Consider the following 25,117-nt stretch of genomic DNA (forward strand, 5'->3'; position numbering starts at 1 on the left):
GTCTGGCTGTTTGTTTACATCTCCTTAGAAGTCAAAGGTTCTTTTGAAGTCATGCACTCTGATCCCATCATATAATCAAACAGATAAGGGGTCAGGAAGAGAGATGCCCCACCTGGTGGGATCAGAGGGGAAGGGGGAATGGAGTTTCCCTCCAAAGAAAGCAGATATGATATTTAAACAATGCTAGACTAAAAGTTGGTTGTTAAAAGCTGGGTCACAAGCTGACAAGACCATCCTAAGAACAGCTCTCTCATGGACTGCTATACCATCATGCTGTAAGAACTTCATCTTTTGTTTTCTGAACTTGTTTTGCTAAACTCTTTTATATATTTTTGTAACTGTATGTGTTCCTGTATTTATATATACTTAGCACTGTGATACTTTTTATCAGATTAAATGTTTTATTAATCAGCTCTGGTCTTTGATCTCTAAATATATGAGCTCACCTTTCTGAAGGAGGCTCTGGTAAAACACGTTTATCTAAGGGTTAATTTGGTGACTTGCTGGGACTAGTAGTGGATACCCAGAGGTCTGGCGGCTTTAACCCTTGCACCATCACACTCTCTCTAATGTCTTGGCTGGACCGATAGGGTGTGATCGTGACAAGGTACTCCAGAAAAAAAATGTTTTTAAAGGGGTACTCCGGTGGTTAATTTTTTTTTACTATATGGCATCTTCTTTGTAAGTTTTGTTTTTTTGCAATATACATGTGTTATATGTTTTGGCAGCATGTATGTATTTTTCTTACCTGTTTGTTGGGCAGGAAGTTCTGTAGCTCCGAGGGTTTTCTTTTACCGTTGTCCACAGTTCTGAGTCTGTTGTGGACAAGATGTCACAGCTTTTTTTTTTTCTCTCTCTCTGCATGAGAGGAATAAGCCACGCCCCCTCATCCAGCTGAGTACACAGATCCTCCCCTCCCCCCTGCTCTGTATTCTAAGGACGCAGGTCTGCACAGGAGAAGATAAGTGTTATCTGAAGGGGAGGATGAGAAGGTGCACGGGCTGGGAATGTATGGACTGCAGGGGACTAAATCTCATACTGGGAATGATCTCTATGGGGGAGATTTATCAAAACCTGTGCAGAGGAAAACTTGCTAAGTTGCCCATAGCAACCAATCAGATTGCTTCTTTCATTTTTCACAGGCCTTCATAAAAATGAAAGCAGCAAGCTGATTGGTTGCTATGGGCAACTGGGCAAGTTTTCCTCAGCACAGGTTTTGATAAATCTCCCTATATGTGAAGGGGGAGGGGGGGGACTCCTGAATGACACATGCTGGGAGTTGTAGTCCCTGTCGTGTGTGTGTGTGTATGCTAGTGTTTACAAACCAGTGTGCCTCCAGCTGTTGCAAAACTACAACTCCCAGCATGCCCTGACAGACTTTGGGCATGCTGGGAGTTGTAGATTTGCAACAGCTGGAGGTACACTGGTTGGGAAACACTGTTCTAACCTATTCAGCATACACATCATGTTACACCAGTGTTTCCCAACCAGTGTGCCTCCAGCTGTTGCAAAACTACAACTCCTAGCATGCTCAAAGGCTGTCAGGGCATGCTGGCAGTTGTAGTTTTGCAATAGCTGGAGGCACCCTGGTTGGGAAACACTAGTGTATGCCCTACAGAGGTGTGGTGAACTACAACCCCCAGGAGACTACAGAGGCAGCATGCTGGTGTTATACCACAGACTGGAGACTCCTGAATGACACATGCTGGGAGTTGTAGTCCCTTTTGTGTGTGTATGACAGTGTATCCCAACCAGGGCTGATTATATTAGTGTGCTGTGTATAAGGGGGCCGACCCGGGAAAATAGTAGGATGGGTAAAGGGCGGAACAAACAAACAAACAAACAAAAAAGGAGCCGCCCCAAACCAGCAAGGTATGTGGCATGCTGGGATTTGTAGTTTTCAGCACAGCAAGAAGCAGGAAATAGAAGCAAAGATAGGAAAACAAAGTGGGGATAAAAAGACAACAAAGAACGGAAATAGTCACCTAAACAACAAGAATAGAAATGAAACAAAACAAATAGGGTAAGTCAAAAACAGAAAAACACGTTGACCACCGGAGTACCCCTTTAAATCAACTGGTGCCAATATTTTTTAAATTACATAAATTTAAAAATCTTAACCCTTCCAGTACTTATCAGTAAAATAAAACTGATAGCACAGATATAATTTTCACTTTAAATGGGCACTGTCAATAAAACTAATTTTTACTACAGCACTCCTTATGGTAAATAAAAAATCTTTCTAATGTACTTTCTAATCTTTCTAAGTTTTCTATGTTTTATTTGTGTTTAAAAAAGCTGCCGCTAGGTGTCTCCCTACTTGTCCAGAGCACATTTACCCCCCCCCTACTTGCTGAAATACGTTTATGCAAGTATCTGTCTCCTTTTATGCCCCTGAGGAAGACATTTGACCTTGTCAGAAACGCGTCTGGCTATATGTTGGAGACGTGTAGACTGAGATAGTGACCTTTTCTGTAAGCATTGAGACACTTATGACTTTAACAGGAGTCTTAATTTGCATCTATTGGATGGTATTTTTTACCCATATATTTGTGTGTTTTTAGTGTATAACTAGTAAAAGTTACGCTTTATTTCACTCCCCTTATTTACTTATTCATCTCACACTGAACTGCTATGGGCTATGTGTAGCAGAGTGAGGGAGGAAGTTCTCCCCTGTATGGCTTCAGATGATGTCACACCTGCTGGGGAACGCCCCTTCCCAGTCTGTGAATTTGACTGAGACAGAGCAGAAAATACAGAGCAATATCAAGGTAGAAAACAAAAAAAATTATAAAAAATAAAGGCAGGGGGTGGTTTATCATGATGGGGGCAGTGAACTGGAAGGATTATAAAATGTAACAAGATCATGACAGGTCCTCTTTAAAGGGGTACTCCGCTGCTCAGTGTTTGGAACAAACAAGCTGTCAAGCCTCCTCCCATAGACTTACATTGAGGGGGCGGGGTGTCACATCATGAGGGGGCGGTGCCATGACGTCACAAGCTCCCAGCGCCGGCTCCAGCGTTCAGAACAGTTTTTTCCAAATGCTGAGCTGCGGAGTACCCCTTTAAGGTCACATTCACATGATGGAATTTCCGGAATCTGATGGACATTTCACTTGCGGCAGAGTCCCATTGTTTTCAATTACATTTTGCTGCCCTGTGTACACCCCGGAATTTCCACCACACATGTGTCTGCCACAAAAGTTTAGATTCCGGTATCCGCTGAAAGAGTTAACATGTCAATTCTTTTGACGGAAACAGCTGATTTCCGCGGTGATCTTAGCACCACCATGTTCCAGCCAGCACTAGCTATTTGCGGAATGTCCGCCCCCTGTTTTCCAATATTCTGCAAATTTTTCTGCCATGTTTTCCTTAAAGGGGTAGTCCAGTGGTGAAAAATAGAGACGAGCGAACTTACAGTAAATTTGATTCGTCACGAACTTCTCCGCTCGGCGGTTGCTGATTTTTCCTGCATAAATTAGTTCAGCTTTCCGGTGCTCCGGTGGGCTGGAAAAGGTGGATACAGTCCTACGAAAGAGTCTCCTAGGACTGTATCCACCTTTTCCAGCCCACGGGAGCACCAGAAAGCTGAACTAATTTATGCAGGAAAAGTCAGCAACCGCCGAGCCGAGAAGTTCATGACGAATCGAATTTACTGTAAGTTCGCTCATCTCTAGTGAAAAACTTATCCCCTATCCTAAGGATAGGGGATGAGTTTGAGATAGCGGGGGGTCCGACCGCTGGGGCCCCCTGCGATCTCTCTGTACAGGGGCCTGGCTCTCCGGCCAGATAGTGGGTGTCGACCTCCGCACGTAGCGCGGCCGACACGCCCCCTCAATACATCGCTATGGCAGAGCCGGAGATTGCCGAAGCCAGCGCTTCGGCTTTGCCATAGAGTTGTATTAAGGGGGCGTGTCGGCTGTCGCTTCGTGCGGGGGTCGACACACCCCCTTCCCGCGGGCTGTCGGGGCTCCATACAGGAGATCGCAGGGGGCCCCAGTGGTCGGACCCCCCGCGATCTCAAACTTATCCCCTATCCTTAGGATAGGGGATAAGTTGTTCACCACTGGGTCACCACTGGACTACTCCTTTAAGGCGCAAATTCCCTTTAAATATCTAGTACTGGAAGTGAATGCGGCGGGGCTATTACGGCAATGCTTTTAAAGCGATACCAGCTGCGCAGATTAAGAGTAGTCACTGACCCACATTGCAATAGATTACAATGCCAGTATAAATGGCTATCAGTGCCATCTGTTAAGGAGATTCCCATGGGTTCATGGGGGATTACATAATTTATGAGATCAAATATGCTTAATCCTTCTCGCTGATCCCCTCTTTTGTTCCTCTTTCGCAGGGTAGGGCTGGAGCAGGTTGGGAGGATGAAGTTCTTGGTTACAATGCGGTCCAGCCGGGAGGTACAGCCGAGGGCCGCTCTAAGGTTACTGTCATTACCATTAATAATGCATAGTGTTGGTGTCTTTACCCGCGTATGTTTCTATGTGACACTGTACGGAGCAGATCATAGGGAAAATGAATACAATACAAATTCATTACAAATTCGGCATTTATGACAGCTCTGCCAAAATCCCAAAGTGGCAAAGATACGGCAAAAAGATATACGTACAAATGTAGCAGAGCTGAATGTGTTATTGTGATCTTATAGAGGTAGGAGAGTACTGTTGACTTACCTACAAGCCTACAGTCATGGCTGACAAGAACATACAATATTGTAATGAATTCACAGGACATACTGGACTCTGTTAGGGTATGTTCAGACTACGGATTATGAACGGAATCTCCGCTCACAGAATTCCGTGAGCGGAGATTCCATTCTGGTGGCCGCCGCCGCATTACTTTGGCGGTAGCACCGTGGGGCACTGCGCCGTCACCATTGATGGCTATGCAGTGTTCGCGGACTTCCGCGCAGAGAATGAACATGTTCTTTCTTTGCGCGGAACAATTTCAGCGGCGGAATTGTCCGCCGCTGAAATTCCGCAGTGTGAACGGGTCTCGGGGAAAGCCATTCACACTGATGTTTATGTTCACAGCACGTAATTCCGCAAGAATTACGTAGTGTGAACATACCCTTATACTTAGGCTAAGTTCACACTAAGGGATTTCCGCTTGCTAAAACGTATAGTGTAGTGAATGGATTTTCCGTTCACCAATTCACACTTCGGAATATGTGAACGGAAAATCCGCTTGAAAATTTCCGCTTGAAGAATGGCGTTGCTCAATCTTCAGGCGGAAATATTCGCGGTACACATTGCAGTCTAATGAAGACAGCAGTGTCCGCGCAGTCCTAGCGCCGACTGATTCAGCAGTGTGAACCTAGCCTAAGGGCCTATTCACAAGGCGGAATCTCCGCTTGCGGAATTCTACCTCAAATGAAAGCCCAATATACTTTTATGGGATACCGCACTCCCATTGACACTTCTGAAATTCCGCTTGCGGAATTCCGCTTGCGGAATTCCGCAAGAGGAATTTCAGAAGTGTCAATGGGAGTGTGGAATCCCATAGAAGTGTATTCGACTTTCATTTGAGGTAGAATTCCACAAGCGGGAATATGCCCTTAGGCTAGGTTCACACTGCGGAATCTCCGGGCAGAAAGTTTCCGCTCGGAGATTCCGAGTGCGGCCGCCAGCGCCGACTGAATCAGTCGGTGCTAGGACCATGCGGACACTGCAGTCTCCAATAGACTGCAATGTGTTCCGCGAGTATTTCCGCCTGAAGAATGAGCAACACGATTCTTCAGGCGGAAATTTTCAAGCAGATTTTCTGTTCACAAATTCCGCTTCACAAATTCCGAAGTGTGAGTTTGTGAGCAGAAACCCATTCACTATACAGTACATTTTAGCAAGCGGAATTTCTGCCTGCAGTTTCAAAGTGGAACTGCAGGCAGAAATTCCGTAGTGTGAACCTAGCCTTACTACATCTTTTTGCCTCTTTTTACTCACCGCAGGGATGAAGGCATGTTTCCACTGCCTATCAATAATTGTCGGGAAAGTGATGGCCGCACCTTGCTGACCCGGTGAAAACCTTTTTTCTTTTAAATCAACTGGTGGCAGAAAGTTAAACATATTTGTAAATTACTTCTTTTAAAAAATCTTAATCCTTCCAGTACTTATTAGCTGCTGAATGCTACAGAGGAAATTCCTTTCTTTTTGGAACACTGATGACATCACGAGCACAGTGCTCTCTGCTGACATCTCTGTCCATTTTAGCAACCATGCATAGCAGATGTATACTAAGGGCAGCATGGTGACTCAGTGGTTAGCACTGCTGCCTTGCAGTGCTGGGGACTTGGGTTCAAGTCCCACTAAGGACAACAATAAATAAAGCATTATTATTTTTATAATAACGTCAGCAGAGAGAACTGTGCTCATGATGTCATCAGAGAGCATTCCAAAAAGAAAAGAATTTCCTCTGTAGTATTCAGCAGCAAATAAGTACAAAAAGGATTAGGATTTTTTAATAGAACTAATTTACAAATGTGTTTAACTTTCTGCCACCAGTTGATATAAAAGAAAAAAGGTTTTCACCAGAATACCCCTTTAAGAACTGTCCAGAGTAGGAGAAAATCCCCAAAGAAAACATTTGCTGACAGTTCCTAAAATGGACAGAGATGTCAGCAGAGAGCTCTGTTTTCCAAAAAGAAAAGAATTTCCTCTGTAGTATTCAGCAGCTAATAAGTACTGGAAGGATTATGATTTTTTAATAGAAGTAATTTACTAATCTGTTTAACTTTCTGGCACCAGTTGATTAAAAAAAAAAAAAAGTTTTCCACCGTAGTACCCCTTTAATAGGAGTCTGAAAACATTGGGAGATTCTTCTCCATTGGTGTTTAGGAAAAAAAATATAGAGTGATACCTGGTTCTTGGTAACTTCTACGGAGAGGCAGCCTGATGAGAGGTTGCTTCGACAGGCTTTCTCACGAGAGAGGCTAGCTCTAAACTGACCCAACTTACTTCCACTCAGTAAAGAGTCCGACTCATAGAAATCTTCTCCCTTTCCTCTGGAAGGTTCCTAGCTGTGTGCCTGTATATGGACATGTTAATCCCTCCGCTCCCAGCTATACCTGATACAAATTTATTTTCGGTAGAAAACATAACAAAATAATACAAATATGTAAAACACATAAGAAACAAGGCACTGGCCTGACGACGACCAACCACAGGCCCCACAGGGATCCCAGTGGGACACTGCATATGATTTTTATACTGTACACCAGTAAGTCCCAACCTGTGGCTCTCCAGATGTTGCAAAACTACAACTCCTATTATGCCGGAAGGCCTTCATCTGTCAGGACATGATGGGAGTTTAAGTTTTTGGGTATACTGCTGTCCTCCACTGGCAGTAAGTATATAATGAGGCTATGCTCACATCAAAGTTGAAGGTTCAGTCTGACATTTCACCACGGTGCAGCATGCAGTACTTCATGACAAGACAACGAAAACATTGGCAAAGCCCAACGGCCCCACTGTAAGCCAATAAGATCCACCCGGCAAGATGGCATCCGATGTGTGGTGGATCTGGCACCTCAAGCATTGTCTCCATTTATTTCTAGTGGTTTGGAAGGTAAACACCACATTAAATGTTCTGCCCTATATACAGATTCAACTTTTTACTCAATCCTCCCCCCCCCCCGATCCTGTCATGTATTCCACACAAGATTGCTTTCCATCTGTCACCAATTCCACACACCATCGCCTGCCGCAAACCTAGTATAATATAACCGCCATCTGTCACCGAGGCTGTCTCATGCTACTTCATGACTTTCACTGGTGGCGCAGCTGCCGGCTTCGTCCTTACAAGAGGACAACTTTAAACAAGCGGTAACAAAGTATAGTATTAAGACGAACAAGAGGAGCCGAGATGAAGATACTAAAGATGGTACTGTAATAACTTTACCATTACCTGCTATGACTTACCTGCCCGAAGCCGGCATTCTGAACAACATTTTCAGAACGCCAGGGTGCCGGCACGGAGATTGTGGGGGGTGGGGGGGTCCCAGCGGCCGGACACCCTGCAATCAGACATCTTATCCCCTATCAAAATGTCTAGGGGCAAAGTACCCCTTTAATTATTTTTCCCAATAAACTGGTACGCTGTGTGGCGGAAACAGGGATGTGCATAGACATTTTGGGGGTCAGGGGCTCAAGTAGAAAAAAAATAAACTTCTAATTAAAAAAATGTTTGCAAAAACCTTACATGTTAAAGGGGTAGTCCAGTGGTGAACAACTTATCCCCTATCCTAAGGATAGGGGATAAGTTTGAGATCGCGGGGGGTCCGACCGCTGGGGCCCCCTGCGATCTCTCTGTACGGGGCCCCGGCTCTCCGGCCAGATAGCGGGTGTCTACCTCCGCACGAAGCGGCGGCCGACACGCCCCCTCAATACATCTCTATGGCAGAGCCGGAGATTGTCGAAGGCAGCGCTTCGGCTCTGCCATAGCGTTGTATTGAGGGGGCGTGTCGGATGCTGCTTCGTGCGGAGGTCGACACGCCCCCCTCCCGCGGGCTGTCGGGGCTCCGTACAGGAGATCGCAGTGGGCCCCAGTGGTCGGACCCCCCGCAATCTCAAACTTATCCCCTATCCTTAGGATAGGGGATAAGTTGTTCACCACTGGGTCACCACTGGACTACTCCTTTAACGCAACACAGATCTTGAGGTCAGGGACCTTCACCAGTCATGTCAGCTGAAGCTGAATGGGACCCGCATCACCCCACGAAGGTCCCAATGAGTGAGGCCATTATAGGGCAGGCGCTTTAAAAGGGCAGGGGCTCAAGCCCCCTTTTAAATCTATGTCTGCACATCCCTGGGCAGAAACCCAACAATGAGCTGCTGAAGTTGAGTTTTTCTTTTCTGTCTAAGTGCTCTCTGATGACACCTGTCTCGGGAACTGTCCAGAGTAGAAGCAAATCCCCATAGCAAACCTCTCCTACTCTGTGCAGTTCCCGAGACAAGCAGAGATGTCAGCAGAGAGCACTGTTACCAGACAGAAAAGAACAACTCAACTTCAGCAGCTGGTAATTATTGGAAGGATTAAGATTTTTTAATAGAAAAATTTACAAATCTGTTTATCTTTCTGGAGCCAGTTGATATATATAGAAAAAAAAGTTTTTCCCTGGAATACCCCTTTAATCCAATCTATCTATGACTTGAAAACTGCCGCTCACAGACGTCTCCATCCAATCTGACTGAGCTTCCGTTTTTTTTGCCAAAAAGGATGGGCAAAAATTTCCATCTCCAGATGTGTTAAGTTGGTTGAGACATCCACCAAAAGGCTTACAGCTGTAATTGCATCGAAAGGTGATTCAACCAAGTATTGACTCAAGGGGGTGAATACTTACGCATCCAACAGATGTCAACTATTTTGTTCTCATTATTGTTTGTGTCGCCCCCTCGTGCCATCACACCACGCCCCCTCCGTTCATGTCTACCGACACGCCTCCTCCCATAGACATGAATGGAGGGGGCGTGGCATCACGAGGGACAGGGGGCGTGGTCATCACGCCACAACCATTGCCACATGAACCTAGCGTTTGTTTAGAACACCAGGTGCTGCGGGAGATCGCAGGGGGGCCCAGCAGCGGGACCCTCACGATCAGACATCTTGTATAGATGAGATGTCTAGCAGCGGAATACCCTTTTAAGTCTATTGTAATTCAATTTATGTACAAACAGCAAAAGGGGCGAAAAGTCAAAAATGGGTAAATACTTATTCAAGGCAACATGTCTCTATTTATTTTATTTTTAGTTATTTTTTAATTTAATTTTTACAAAATCTGTATAGTTCCAACTGCAACGTGGATTCCCATTGACAATACAGAGATTTTTTTTTTTTTTTTTGGGTGGGGTGGGGGATAAACAGTGATTTTTAGTACAGAATTTGCACAGATTCTCAACCCTATTCCACCGTGTGAATAGGATCCATCAGTGCCCTATGCATGCACTGGGGGGTTCGCAAATCTTTGCTCCAGAGCAAAATCCGAAAGACAGAAAATATTAAATGCAATGGAGAACATAAATCTATCCTGACAAGGTGTTTGCTATTCATAGAGGTTGTGTCCGGCCACCCTCCCCGGTGATTAGACTACCAAGAGACCCAAAAGATTCCACCATCTACAAGAAGAGGCGAAGGGCTGAGTGTGTGACCCCAATGTGCAGCCTCATCACCACTTCATTAAACGCCACCAGCACCACGACATCAGTCATTCACCTGCGTATAACACCGGACGGCACCACCGTCTATGGAGATAATATAGAGGTCTGCACCGTGGTTCACTTTAAATACAGAAGACAATCTGGGGACAGGATTACAGTATAAACCCCCAGCTTTCATCGAAGGAATATGGTCCGGGGATGGGGGGGGGGGGGGGTGGATTTCCATGGAAACCAAAAAGGCTAAAAATAAGCATCGGAGTAGCAGCTCTGTCTGTGTTTCTTAGAATGAAGCTTTCACAACTTAATGCAGAAAAACCTGCAAGAAGAACTCCAGGTGTCAGGGTGGGGGGGTGGGGGGGGGACCAACTTCATAGGGAGGCGTCTGTAGGTCCTGCCCGGTGAATAGTAGTTTTTAGAGATTGCGACTGAGAAAGGAGTAACCTGTAGCTTCTGGGGCCCCAATGAAAAATCTGTAACAGGGCCCCGTGTGCCATTTATAGTACTGGTCTCTTATGGGGCAATTGTGCCTTGGGGGCCCCTTTAGGTACAAGAGCCCCTGTGCGACTGCTACCTCTGCACCCCCTATAGTCACACCCCTGGCGACTGATATGACATGTTGGATCATAATCTGTCATGAAATAAGTGATGCCAGATATAGCAAGTAGTTTCTTATCTCCTTGAATGTTCAGCTTGGGCTCAGGTCTCACCCTGTTTTGGTACTACGTCAAAATGCACGTCACAATAACTGCAGAAAGGTAGACTGATGTATTCACTTTAATTGGCTGAATGTAATCTTCAAGTACCCAGGTGTCCAACCTACACCACTCCAGCTATTGCAAAACTACAACTCCCAGCATGCCCAGATAGCCTGCGGCCCTCCAAATCTTAAAAGACTACAACTCCCAGCATCCCCAGACCGCATTTCCACAAGTCTCTATATAATAATCTGCTTTATGAGTATAAAGCCTAATTTCCGTTAAAAAAAAAAATATATAAACAATCCTCAGTGTACAGAGCCCCGCTTGTCCTCAGTGTACAGAGCCCCACTTGTCCTCAGTGTACAGAGCCCCGCTTGTCCTCAGTGTACAGAGCCCCGCTTGTCCTCAGTGTACAGAGCCCCACTTGTCCTCAGTGTACAGAGCCCCGCTTGTCCTCAATGTACAGAGCCCCGCTTGCCCTCAGTGTACAGAGCCCTGCTTGTCCTCAGCATACATAGCCCTGCTTATCCTCAGCGTACAGAGCCCTGCTTGTCCTCAGCGTACAGAGCCCCGCTTGTCCTCAGTGTACAGAGCCCCGCCTGTCCTCAGTGTACAGAGCCATGCTTGCCCTCAGTGTACAGGGCCCCGCTTGTCCTCAGTGTACAGAGCCCTGCTTGTCCTCTGTGCACAGAGCCCCGCTTGTCCTCAGTGTACAGAGCCCCGCTTGTCCTCAGTGTACAGAGCCCTGCTTGTCCTTAGTGTACAGAGCCCTGCTTGTCCTCAGTGTACAGAGCCCTGCTTGTCCTCAGTGTACAGAGCCCCGCTTGTCCTCAGTGTACAGAGCCCCGCCTGCCCTCAGTGTACAGAGCCCCGCTTGCCCTCAGTGTACAGGGCCCCGCTTGTCTTCAGTGCACAGAGTGCCGCTTGTCCTCAGTGTACAGAGCCCTGCTTGTCCTTAGTGTACAGAGCCCTGCTTGTCCTCAGTGTACAGAGCCCCGCTTGTCCTCAGTGTACAGAGCCCTGCTTGTCCTCAGTGTACAGAGCCCCGCCTGCCCTCAGTGTACAGAGCCCCGCTTGCCCTCAGTGTACAGGGCCCCGCTTGTCTTCAGTATACAGAGCCCCGCTTGTCCTCAGTGTACAGAGCCCCGCTTGTCCTTAGTGTACAGAGCCCCGCTTGTCCTCAGTGTACAGAGCCCCGCTTGCCCTCAGTGTACAGGGCCCCGCTTGTCTTCAGTGTACAGAGCCCCGCTTGTCCTCAGTGTACAGAGCCCCGCTTGTTCTTAGTGTACAGAGCCCCGCTTGTCCTCAGTGTACAGAGCCCCGCTTGTCCTCAGTGTACAGACCCCTGCTTGTCCTAAGTATACAGAGCCCTGCTTGTCCTCTGTGCACAGAGCCCTGCTTGTCCTCTGTGTACAGAGCCCTGCTTGTCCTCAGTGCACAGAATCCTGCTTGTCCTCAGTGTACAGAGCCCTGCTTGTCCTCAGTGTACAGAACCCTGCTTGTCCTCAGTGTACAGAGCCCTGCTTGTCCTTAGTGTACAGAGTCCTGCTTGTCCTCATTGTACAGAGCCCTGCTTGTCCTCAGTGTACAGAGCCCTGCTTGTCCTCAGTGTACAGAGCCCTGCTTGTCATCAGTGTACATAGCCCTGCTTGTCCTTCCACACTTCCTGTATTTTGTCTCTGCACAGAGACACAGCTGCAGGGACAAGTCAGGATTTTTTCACCCAAAAAAATACAATATTTGTATTTTACAAGTATACATATAATGTTTATATCTACATAATATAAAATGTTATTGAAAATGACAGGTACACTTTAAGGGTACATTCCCACACGGCGTATTTGCTGCTGCATATTTTATTTTCTCTGTTGAAGTCAATGGGTAGGAAAATACGCAGCACCAAATACGCAGCAAATACGCAGCAAAATACGCCACGTGGGAATGCACCCTAAGACAAATCTTAAATATCTGTAGTACCTGTTGTAGTGACAGAGCTCAATAGTGCTACACACCAGCAAGAATATATAATGAATAATAAAGGGATTTCCTGGGTCGCAGCATCTCACATCACAGAAGTCTCTTCCTCCTGCTGGGACAGATTAGATGACTGGTCTCACTTAAGAAATGCATCATAAATAAATCAGTTCTTTACAGTATATCAATTGTATGAAAGAGCATTGTTGAATGCAGGAAGCTGTGAGGGTCACCTTGTGGGTTAGGATCACACCCACCAGGTCCTTGTCCAGAACCCTAGCTGTGGACATCCATAACTCCTAGACAGCACCTGTCTATTGGTGACAGTAGACTCAGATCTCTCCTTCACTCTCTCTAGTCATCCTTTTATGTGCACGTGAACTGCAACTCAAAATCATCTCCAGAATCTGCCTTTTTCTTGCGACTGAATCAAACAGGAAACATATTGTTGCTTTCATAATTCTCAGCTTTGTTACGGAATTTGCAAACAAAATTAAAGGGGCATTCCTGAATAGTTTCTTATTTAACTATGCTACAGGTGCTGTAAAGTTAGTGTAGTTCATAATATAGTGTCTGTGTCATGAACGAGGGTGGGGGTGGGGGCAGGGAGAAGTGAGCTCTAAAGCTGTCCCTATAAACCACTCTCCCTATACGACGGATCGACAACTTGGAGCAGGTCCCTTCCTTGTGCTAAAGTGTGTGGGCTTCAAAGTCAACAAAACAAACAGAACTGTACAAGGTCAGGAAACAAATCAGGAACATAACAGGAATACAATAACCAAAAAACAGATAAACCAGGCAGGATATAGCATGCTAACATACAGTCCAGAAACCGGAATCAAGATTAATGGCAGATATGATAATATGAACAAAAATAGATATGAGTATAAGTATACAGCAGACAAAACCAGGAGATGCAGGAGAGGAACAGGTTAACTGAATGTCAGAACACTGAACAGGTCAGAAAATCATAAGCACTGTTCACACTGGACTCTGAATAAGGAACACACTAGACACCCCACTCCAAGAATGGAGGGACATTAATACTAAAGCCAAATAGGCTCTTAGCTAGTGGACACTCTCCACAGAGGGATCAGGATACTAGCCTAGGAGGAAACAGAAATCCTAAATACAATCAAACACGGGTACAGGCACAAGACTCACTCACTCCTGGATAGACAGAATAGCACAAGGCTCAGAACAGGATTCTATCATCAGAGTTGCAGGATCAAACAAAGTCAAAACAGGACTGGCATAACGCACAGCATGAATATAGACTAAGGCAACACAAAGCAAATGCAGAACAAACATATAAGAATAATAAAACCCGACAAAGGTACTAAAACAAACAAAGCAGGCAAAAATCTATATATCAAACAAGACAGATGACCATGGTTAAAACTCAGGATATGTGCACAGAGACAAAGTTAGCATGATGCCAACATGGCCAGAATACAGGTCTAATCACCAGCACCAAACAGCACCTGAAGAGGCCTTATATATCCTCCTAGTACTGAAATCAGGAATGTTAACTCTTCCCATCCCAAGTAGAATTAACACAGAAACTGTTCAGACACAAACAATGTCTAAACAGGACCCAAAGAAAAAAATACAAATTACAGATAAACTGACATTACAGTCCGTACCTGTGTTTGATGGTGGTCTCACAATTCTGTGATTTTTGCCCCAATGTTTATTTTTATCAGCATACGAAATGAGTGTCATCTCAGGTTGCAGTGGGGCCCGAGACATGACATCACTAGTCAGGTGATGACAGGGAGCCTGTCTTCCTTCAATGGGTGGAGCGACTTCTGGGTGGGAAGGAGATCATTCGGCAGGGAATTGTAGTTTGCAACAGCTGGAGGCACCTGGCTAGAAAACACTGATCTATTGTTTACAGCACAGCATGGTAGGGAGCTGAGGATGGGGCAGAAGATGGGGCTGAAGATGGAGCCCCACCCCCTCAATGTAAGTCTATGGGAGGGGGCGTGACGGCAATCACGCCCCCTCCCATAAGGGACAGGGTGTGACGTCACGAAGCCCGCACCAGCATTCAAAACGAAATGTTCCGAATGCTGGGGAGTTGAGTACCTCTTTAACTAATGTGAATTGCCCTAAAACATTTTTATTTCTTTATTCATTTTTAGTGGTTCCATTCTGGGTTACATAGACCTTTTAATAACATTTTATAACGGTTGTAGGGGGGCGGGATATGGGCAAGATTAAGCCTATTTTGATTTATATTTTTTAGGTTGTTTTATATAAAACAACTTAAAGGGGTACTCCGCTGGAAAACATATTTTTTTTAATCAACTGGTGCCAAAAAGTAGTGTTGAGTGGCATAGGCCATATTCGAATTTGCGATATTTTGCGAATATATGGACGAATATTCGTCATATATTCGCTAAATTCGCATATTCGTAATATACGCGTTTTATTTTCGCATATGCGAAATATTCGCGTATACGAAAATTAGCATATACAAAACAGCATAAGCGAAAATTCGCATATGCGAAATTAGCATATGCAAATTTTCGCACATGCGAAAATTCGCACGCCAGTCTCACACAGTAGTATTAGAGCCTTCTTTACACCACACAAGCTGGAAGCAGAGAGGGGTGATCACTGTGATGGGTACTGTGAGAAAAAAAACAAAAACAACAAAAAAAATATATATACGTAATTACGAATATATAGTGCTATATTCGCGGATATTCGCGAATAAAATTCGCATTGCGAATATTCATGAGCAACACTACCAAAAAGTTAAACAGATTTGTAAATTACTTCTATTAGAAAATCTTAATCCCTCCAGTACTTATCAGATCCTGTATACTACAGAGGAAGTTCTTTTCTTTTTGAATTTCCTTTTTGTCTGACCACATTGCTCTCTGCTGACACCTCTGTCCATTTTTGGAACTGTCTAGACAGAATAGAATCAAATCCCCATAGCAGACCTATCCTGCTCCAGACTGTTACTAAAATGGACAGTGGTGTCAGCAGAGAGCACTATGGTCAGACAGAAAAGAAATTCAAAAAGAAAAGAACTTCCTGTGGAGCATACAGCAGCTGATAAGTACTGGAAGGATTAAGATTTTTTAACAGAAGTAATTTACAAATCTGTTTAATTTTCTGGCACCAGTTGATTAAAAAAAAATAATGTTTTCCAGTGGAGTACCCCTTTAAAGGTTGCTGTCAGCGGCCCTAGCCCCTTTTGTCTATGCTGTAATCTGGCCCCAGCCCCAAGTATACAGAACATATAGTAAGAAAACACCTCTTACCAGGTAAATTGTCATACAACCCAGGAGGCATAGTATTCTAATGACAATGATGTCTTCATCTCAGTAACATGATTTCTATGTAAAAAACAACACTCAATTAAATTGAGATGCCAAAAATGGTACAAGACCTATCTAGTAAATTGGGTGGATAGCTGGAGGCAAATGATCACTGCGCCAATTGCTTTTAACAGACAGTATATGTATACGAAGTCACCATCGTCTTCCAAAAAACGGAGATGCAGATGGCGCTAAATTGAAAAAGGAAAATTGCATCAATTAACTATTTACATCATCTCCAGATTTACTATTCGAGGGTGTCCATCTCTGAGCTAAATATTAAAGGGGTACTTCAGTGGAAGACTATGTTTTGTTTTGTTTTGTTTTTTCAATTGAACTGGTGCCGGAAAGTTATACAGATTTGTAAATTACTTCTGTAAAAAAAAAATCTTAATCCTTCCATTACTTATCAGCTGCTGTATACTACAGAGGAAGTTGTGTAGTTCTTTCCAGTGTGATCGCAGTGCTCTGTGCTGACACCTCTGTCCATGTCAGGAACTGTCCAGAGCAGGAGCAAATCCCCATAGCAAGCATATGCTGCTCTGGACAGTTCGTGACATGGACAGAGGTGTCAACAGAGAGCACCATGGTCAGACTTAAAGGGGTACTCCGGGCCTAAGGCATCTTATCCCCTATCCAAAGGACCCCCGCAATCTTTCATGCAGCACCCCGCTATCATTAGCCTCCAGAGCGAACATCGCTCCGGGTCTGATGAATCATGATCACGGGGCTGGAGTATTGTGACCTCACGGCTCCGCCCCCTCAATGCAAGCCTATGGGAGGGGGCATGACAGCCGCCATGCCACCTCCCATAGACTTGCATTGAGGGGCAGAGCGTGACATCACACGAGGGGCGGAGCTGTGATGTCACAATACTCCACCCCCGTGATCGTGATTCATCAGATGTTCCCTCTGGAGGCTGATGATAGCGGGGTGCTGCATGAAAGATTGCGGCGGGCCCCCCATGATCAGGAGTACCCCCTTTAAAGGAACTCCAGAAAGAAATACAACTTCCTCTGGCGCATACAGCAGCTGATAAGTACTGGAAGGAATAAGATTTTTAATAGAAGTAATTTATAAATTGCTCTTTTGATTCAAGCAACAATGTCTAAATACTATCTGGTGGAATAGAATAGATATTCTTCGGAATAGAGCAAGTAATGAAACATTGGAGAGGTGGAGACTATATAGCAGCCATGTCCAGAACAGAAGGCAGATGGATTTTTAATTTGAATTCTATGGCCCCACTTGGTCTAAAAACAGATTTTGAAATGTTTGCCTATGTATAAAATATCAATTTTATTATTTAACCCCTTAAGGACACATGACGTTCTCATACGTCTCCATGTCCGAGTCCTTAAGGACACATGACGTATGAGAACGTCATGTGCTTTACCGGCCCCCCGCAGCCATCTGGAGTGGAGCCGGTGCCCAATGCCTGCTGAAATCGTTCAGCAGGCATCGGGGCATATCGCCCAGGGGGGTCATGATGACCCCCCCATGTCGGCGATCGCAGGGCACCGCTCGTCAATTCAGACAAGTGATGCGCTGCGATTCCGTTCCCCGCAGCTCGCCGGGCGGGGATCGGAGCCGGATGTCTGCTGATTTTAATCAGCAGACATCCCGGCAGTGTGCCGGAGGAGGTCCGGAGGACCTCCTATACCGGCGATCGCTGCAGGATGCCGGTAACTACTTACCAGCGTTCTGCAGCAGTTCCGGGTCATCAGGGTCACGTGTGACCCTGTGACCCGGATATAGATGGTGACTGGTGGTGTAGTATACACCACCAATCACCATCCATGCTGTACTGGGGGCTGGCATTGTGGCCACCCCCCTCAGTACAGTTGTGATTGGGTGGCCAAAGTGGGGTTTTTTTGCGCTAGAAGTCCCCTTTTTTTTTAAAGTCCCCTTTTTATTTTATATTTTTTTCTGTTAGGGCGGGTTAGTTTAGTTAGTTTAGGTTAGGGAGGGTTAGGTTAGGTTAGGGAGGGTTAGGGCGGGTTAGGGAGGTAGTATCGCACCACACCACACCACACCACACGCAGCACACACACCAATAAAGTTTCCCCCCCCCACACACATACATACCCGTATCCCCATTAGAGTAGGGAAATGGCCCGCAGAGTGTTTTCGGCGGAGGAGGCATATGACATAATTGCCTCCGACACCGAGAGCGGCTCAGAGGACGATGAAGACCTCACCTTCCTTATTTCATCGTCCTCCTCATCATCTAGTTCAGATGATGAGCCACCAAGGCGGCCAACTCGCCGCCATGCGGTTCCGCAAACCTCCCCTGCCCTTGACCCTGTGCCCCATGCTAGTATGAGTCCCCCTGGCGCTAATACTAGTGAAGCCCCCCTGCCAAGGTCACTGGTACCTTGTACCGGAGAACTTGACTGGGCTGAGCCAGCGGACCACGAGCCCGTGATTCCTGAGTTTGTTGGCGACTCAGGAATCAAAATTAACATTGCCGGGTTCACTGAAAAGGACTTTTTCGGTCATTTTTTCAGTGACAACTTTGTTAATTTGATGGTTACACAGACGAATCTGTACGCCCAACAGTTTGTCGCCGCTAACCCGGGCTAATTTTTAGCTAGACCCGGCGGCTGGACTCCAGTCGATGCAGCCGAAATGAGGACCTTGTGCTGCATATGGGTCTAGTTAAAAAACCCAGTGTCAGGCAATATTGGAGTGGGGACGTCCTTTACCAGACACCCCTCTACAGTATGGCCATGGCACGCTCCCGGTTCGAGGCCATTCGGAGATGTTTGCATTATGCTGATAAAGCGGCATGTCCCCCCCCCGAACTGATCCCGCGTATGACCGCCTGTATAAAATCAGGCCGGTCATCAATCACTTCGGGGCCAGATTTTGGGAGGCCTATGTCATGGGGCGGGAGGTCTCTATTGATGAGTCGCTCATCAGCTTCAAGGGGAGACTCAGCTTCCGGCAATACATCCCGACCAAGCGGGCGCGGTATGGCGTGAAGATGTATAAACTTTGCGAGAGTACCTCCGGGTACACTTGCAAGTTTATAGTGTATGAGGGACGAGATTCCCGTTTTGAACCCCCAGAATGTCCCCCCACTCTGGGTGTTAGCGGGAAAATCGTTTGGGGCCTTTTGCTAGATAAAGGTTACCACCTTTACGTGGATAACTTTTATACTAGTATCCCTCTCTTTTCATCCCTCGCCGCCAGATCCACGGTCGCTTGTGGGACAGTCCGGAAGAATCAAAGAGGCCTTCCGCCCCATCATTCCCTACATGCTCCTATCCCCCGGGGTGAGTCCCGTGCCTTTCCCCATGAGAACCTGTTGTTGGTCCGGTATAAGGACAAGAGGGATGTCCTTATGCTCACCACAATTCATGGGAATGGCAGCACCCCTGTCCCTGTGCGAGGTACCGCGGGACCGGTCCTCAAGCCTGATTGTATTCTGGACTACAATCAGTATATGGGGGGAGTTGATCTTTCTGATCAAGTCCTCAAACCATATAACGCCATGCGGAAAACACGCGTATGGTATAAAAAGGTTGCGGTCTACATGGCACAGGTTTCCATGTACAACTCTTTTATACTGTACCAGAACGCTGGCAACACAGGGACATACCTGGAGTTCCAAAAGGTAGTTCTAAAGGCCCTCATCTTTGGTGACTGCCAAAGAGCGGGTCAGAGCACCTCTGGAACTTTAGGTCCCCGGATCGTCCCAGAGTGTGTCACAGGAAGGGGAGACGGAGGGACACCACCATTCAGTGTGACACTTTCCCCGATCATCCGGGCCTCTGCATAGGCTGCTTCAGGGAGTATCACACTTCCATGGAGTACTAAATTTTCCATCCTTTGCCCTAAATTTCATTCCCCAGAATTCGGCTCCAATGTACCAGGCCAGGGTACATTGTCTTCCAAATTTTATACCAAAATACCCTACCCCCAAAAAATCAAACCCAAAACCTCTTTCCCAATGCCCTCATAATATCTTTGTCCCCCAAAAATGGGTCATGGGACACAGAGTCAACAGCATTGGAGGTTTGCAGTTGCCTCAAATGCGCAAAGCTCTCTCTCCCCACCTGAGCGGGTTGCGCATTTGAGGTAACAGAATAGGGTCGGCCCCACATATCCCCTTCCCAGAATGATGATTCAGAGAATAGGGTTTGGGGCGGGCATCATTTTTACTTTTGGCTGTACTCTGGGTCATCATTCTGGGAAAATAATTGGCATATCAGTTCTAAAATTGCATTTTCTTCCCCCCATAGTACACTTCATCCATTCCTGGAAAATAAATGAAGGGAACACCCGTCTGTTCCAAATCTCCACTTCACCCTATACACCTTCCTTAGGGGGTGTACTGTTTGTAATAGGCTCACATGTGGGTGTTCCTTTCTTGTATTTTCCTCTGAATGTATGTAACTGTTAGGTCCGTAACAAATATCCGCCTCAAATGCGAAGAGTTCTCGCTGAGCTCTGTTGTATTTCCAGGCGACAATTCGAAGTCACATGTTAGTTGTTCCCAGAAAAATGAAGCAGAGCATAGGTTGAAAATTGTAATTTTCAAAAGCTACCCTTCATCCATTCCTGGAAAATAAATTTAGGAAACACCCGTGCGTTAGAAATGTCCTCTTTACCCCTATACCCATTCCTCAGGGTGGGTACTTTCTGTAATGGTGTCACATGTGGGTGTTTCATTTTTGTATTTTCCTCGTAATGTATTTAACCGTCAGCTACTGATATGCCATAGGCCACAAATACAAAGTGATCTCTATGACTTCTGAGCCTTGTTGTGCGCCCGCCCAGCACGTTACCCCATATGTGGATGTATTTTTATAGTCAGGGGGAAAAGCCCTCCAAAATTTGTAACCCAATTTCTCATATTACTCCTTGTGAAAATGTTAAAAATTGGGTAACCCCAGCATTTTACTGTAAAAAAATCAAATTTTTCAATTTATGGCCCACTTTTCAAAAACCTGTGAGGTGTTACTTCCCACTGTACCCCTTGTTACGTTCATTGAGGGGTGTAGTTTCTAAAATGGTGTCACATGTGTTTTTTTTTTTTGGGGGGGCTGTTATTGCACAATGGGGGCTTTATAAATGCACATGACCCCCGACTTCAATTACAACAAAATTTTCACTCCTATTCTGAGCATTGCAGTGCGTCCACAGAGCAATTTACATCCACATATGGGGTGTTTTTTTTCTCAGACAAAATTGTTCTACAAATTTTGGGGGCCTTTTGCCCTATTACCCAATGTGAAAATGAAAATTTGGGGTAACACTATCAATATAGTGCAAAAAAAATCAAATTTTTCACTTTTACGGCCCACTGTTCAAAAAACGTGTGAGGTGTAATCCTGTGTCCCCCCACTACCCTCTTCCCACATGATATCTTTGTGAGTATGAAATAAAAGAAGATTTACTCAGCTGGCCGCGGTGAGTTGCCGATTATTTCTCTGCTTCTTTGTTGCGATTCCATGCACTATTACTAGTCAGAGCACCACCTCCAGCAATCCTTAGTCCTAGTTTGCCGTGACATCACTGTTCTGCACCTGAAGGGAAAGTAGTGCCGTGCTGTCTATCTATGAACTGTACTCACTGTAACACTGTTACGTTCCGAGAGGGGTCTAGTTTCCAAAATGTAATGCCATGTGTTTTTTTTTTTTTTTTTTACTGTCCTGGCACCATAGGGGCTTCCTAAATGCGGCATGCCCCCAGAGCAAAATTTGTAACTCCTTCTCTTCTGAGACCTGTAGTGCGCCAGCAGAGCACTTTTCACCGCCATATGGGGTGTTTTCTGAATTGGGAGAAATTGGGCTTCAAATTTTGGGGGGTATTTTCTGCTTTAACCCTTTGCAAAAATGTAAATTTTTTGGGAAACCAAGCATTTTAGGTAAAAAAAAAAATATATATATATATTTTTACATATGCAAAAGTCGTGAAACCCCTGTGGGGTATTAAGGTTCACTTTACCCCTTGTTACGTTCCCCAAGGGGTCTAGTTTCCAAAATGGTATGCCATGTGGGTTTTTTTTTGCTGTCCAGGCACCATAGGGGCTTCCTAAATGCGGCATGCCCCAAGAGCAAAATTTGCTTCAAAAAAGCCAAATGTGACTCCTTCTCTTCCGAGACCTGTAGTGCGCCAGCAGAGCACTTTTCACCCCCATATGGGGTGTTTTAAGAATCGGGAGAAATTGGGCTTCAAATTTTGGGGGGTATTTTCTGCTATTACCCTTTTTAAAAATGTAAAATTTTGGGGAAAACAAGGATTTTAGATAATTTTTTTTTTTTGTTTACATTTGCAAAAGTCGTGAAACCCCTATGAGGTATTAAGGCTCACTTTATTCCTTGTTACGTTCCTCAAGGGGTCTAGTTTCCAAAATGGTATGGCATGTGGGGGGTTTTAGCTGTTCTGGCACCATAGGGGCTTCCTAAATGCAACATGCCCCCCAAAAACCATTTTAGAAAAACGTACTCTCCAAAATCCCCTTGTCGCTCCTTCCCTTCTGAGCCCTCTACTGCGCCCGCCGAACACTTTACATAGACATATGAGGTATGTGCTTACTCAAGAGAAATTGGGCTACAAACACAAGTAAAAATTTTCTCCTTTTACCCCATGTAAAAATTCAAAAATTGGGTCTACAAGAACATGCGAGTGTAAAAAATGAAGATTTTGAATTTTCTCCTTCACTTTGCTGCTATTCCTGTGAAACACCTAAAGGGTTAAAACGCTTACTGAATGTCATTTTGAATACTTTGAGGGGTGCAGTTTTTATAATGGGGTCTTTTATGGGGTATTTCTAATATGAAGACCCTTCAAATCCACTTCAAACCTGAACTGGTCCCTGAAGAAAAGCGAGTTTCAAAATTTTGTGAAAAATCGTAAAATTGCTGCTGAACTTTGAAGCCCTCTGGTGTCTTCCAAAAGTAAAAACACGTCAATTTTATGATGCAAACATAAAGTAGACATATTGGAAATGTGAATAAAAAAAAAAATATTTTGAATATCCATTTTCCTTACAAGCAGAAAGCTTCAAAGTTAGAAAAATGCAAAATTTTCTAATTTTTCATCAAATTTTGGGATTTTTCACCAAGAAAGGATGCAAGTTACCACAAAATTTTACCACTATGTTAAAGTAGAATATGTCACGAAAAAACATTTTTGTGTTGGACCATGTTCACACTAAGGTGTGTTTTTGATGCATTTTTTTGCACAGGGATTGCTCTTTTGATTCAAGCAACAATGTCTAAATACTATCTGGTGAAATAAATGAGGCCCCTTTAACCTCTTAACCTGTATGTCCTAAGCCCGGTGTGAAAATGTCCAAACTATAAAAATATATCGTTAATTAAATTGCACGGTCAATGGCGTGTGCGCAAAAAAAATTCCAAAGTCCAAAATAGTGTATTTTTGGTCACTTTTTATATCATGAAAAAATGAATAAAAAGCGATCAAAAAGTCCGATCAATACAAAAATGGAACCGATAAAAACTTCAGATCACGACGCAAACATGAGTCCTCATACCGGCCCGTATGCGGAAAAATAAAAAAGTTATAAGGGTTAGAAGATGAGAATTTTTAACATATAAATTTTCCTGCATGTAGTTATGATTTTTTCCCAAAGTACGACAAACTCAAACCTATATAAGTAGGGAATCATTTTAATCGTATGAATCTAGAGAATAAAGAGAAGGTGTTATTTTTAAACGGAAGCCCCGAAAAGTTACAAAATGAAATTTTTTCTTCAATTTTGTCGCACAATGATTTTTTTTTTTCGTTTCGCCGTGGATTTTTTGGTAAAATGACTTATGTAACTGCAAAGTAGAATTGGTGGCGCAAAAAAATAAGCCATCATATGGATTTTTAGGTGCAAAATTGAAAGTGTTATGATTTTTAGAAGGGGATGAGGAAAAAATGAAAATGCAAAAACGGAAAAACGCTGAGTCCTTAAGGGGTTAAGTTGGAAGCTTTTAACCATAGCCAGGTGGATATTGTAATTAAAGATGGACAAACTGAGGATAAATAGCCTTGACCCAGCATAGCCAACGATCTCTGAGGAAGGAAAGCGTACTTTCTGAAACGCGTTAAGATCCTTTTTTTGGCCCTATGCACTTGCAGTAGTGACCCCCGTGATCTTGCACGCAGCACCCCAGTTAAAATCAGTCCCCGGAGCATGTTCGCTCCGGGTCTGATTACCGGCGACCACGGGGCCGCCGGCCCCGTGGTCGGCGGTAATCAGACCCGGAGCGAACATGCTCCGGGGACTGATTTTAACTGGGAGGGAGGGACCCCCACCATCAGGCATCTTATCCCCTATCCTTTGGATAGGGGATAAGATGTCTAAGCACCGGAGTACCCCTTTAACTTTCTGGCATCAGTTTATTTGAAAAAAAAAAAAATAATAATATTCCACTGGAGTACCCCTTTAATGTTAACCTATATTTATCAAGCCTTTTCAACGCCATTCTTTGCTTTCATTTATCGTAATATAGCAGTGTATACAGATACTGGAAGCCTGTGCTAGCATTTCTCCTGCGGTGTATATAGTAGTATATAGCAGTGTATACGGATACTGGAAGCCTGTGCTAGCATTTCTCCTGTGGTGTATATAGTAGTATATAGCAGTGTATACAGATACTGGAAGCCTGTGCTAGCATTTGTCCTGCGGTGTATATAGTAGTATATAGCAGTGTATACAGATACTGGAAGCCTGTGTTAGCATTTCTCCTGCAGTGTATATAGTGTATATAGCAGTGTATACGGATACTGGAAGCCTGTGCTAGCATTTCTCCTGCGGTGTATATAGTAGGATATAGCAGTGTATACAGATACTGGAAGCCTGTGCTAGCATTTCTCCTGCAGTGTATATAGTAGTATATAGCAGTGTATACGGATACTGGAAGCCTGTGCTAGCATTTCTCCTGCAGTGTATATAGTAGTATATAGCAGTGTATAC

General features: G+C 44.8%; 1 long non-coding RNA gene across 1 annotated transcript in view; it reads left to right on the top strand.

Moving 5' to 3' along the window:
- Positions 1-770: 770 nt before the first annotated feature.
- The window catches only part of LOC130281844 (uncharacterized), a 30,741-nt gene continuing 6,394 nt past the window's right edge, over positions 771-25,117 (top strand). Inside the window, exons 1-2 of the long non-coding RNA XR_008846131.1 lie at positions 771-992; positions 4,355-4,438. This is a non-coding gene — a long non-coding RNA (uncharacterized LOC130281844). The remainder of the gene's footprint in view (positions 993-4,354; positions 4,439-25,117) is intronic.

This window comes from Hyla sarda, chromosome 7, assembly GCF_029499605.1.
Source record: "Hyla sarda isolate aHylSar1 chromosome 7, aHylSar1.hap1, whole genome shotgun sequence".
Classification (NCBI taxonomy): domain Eukaryota; kingdom Metazoa; phylum Chordata; class Amphibia; order Anura; family Hylidae; genus Hyla; species Hyla sarda.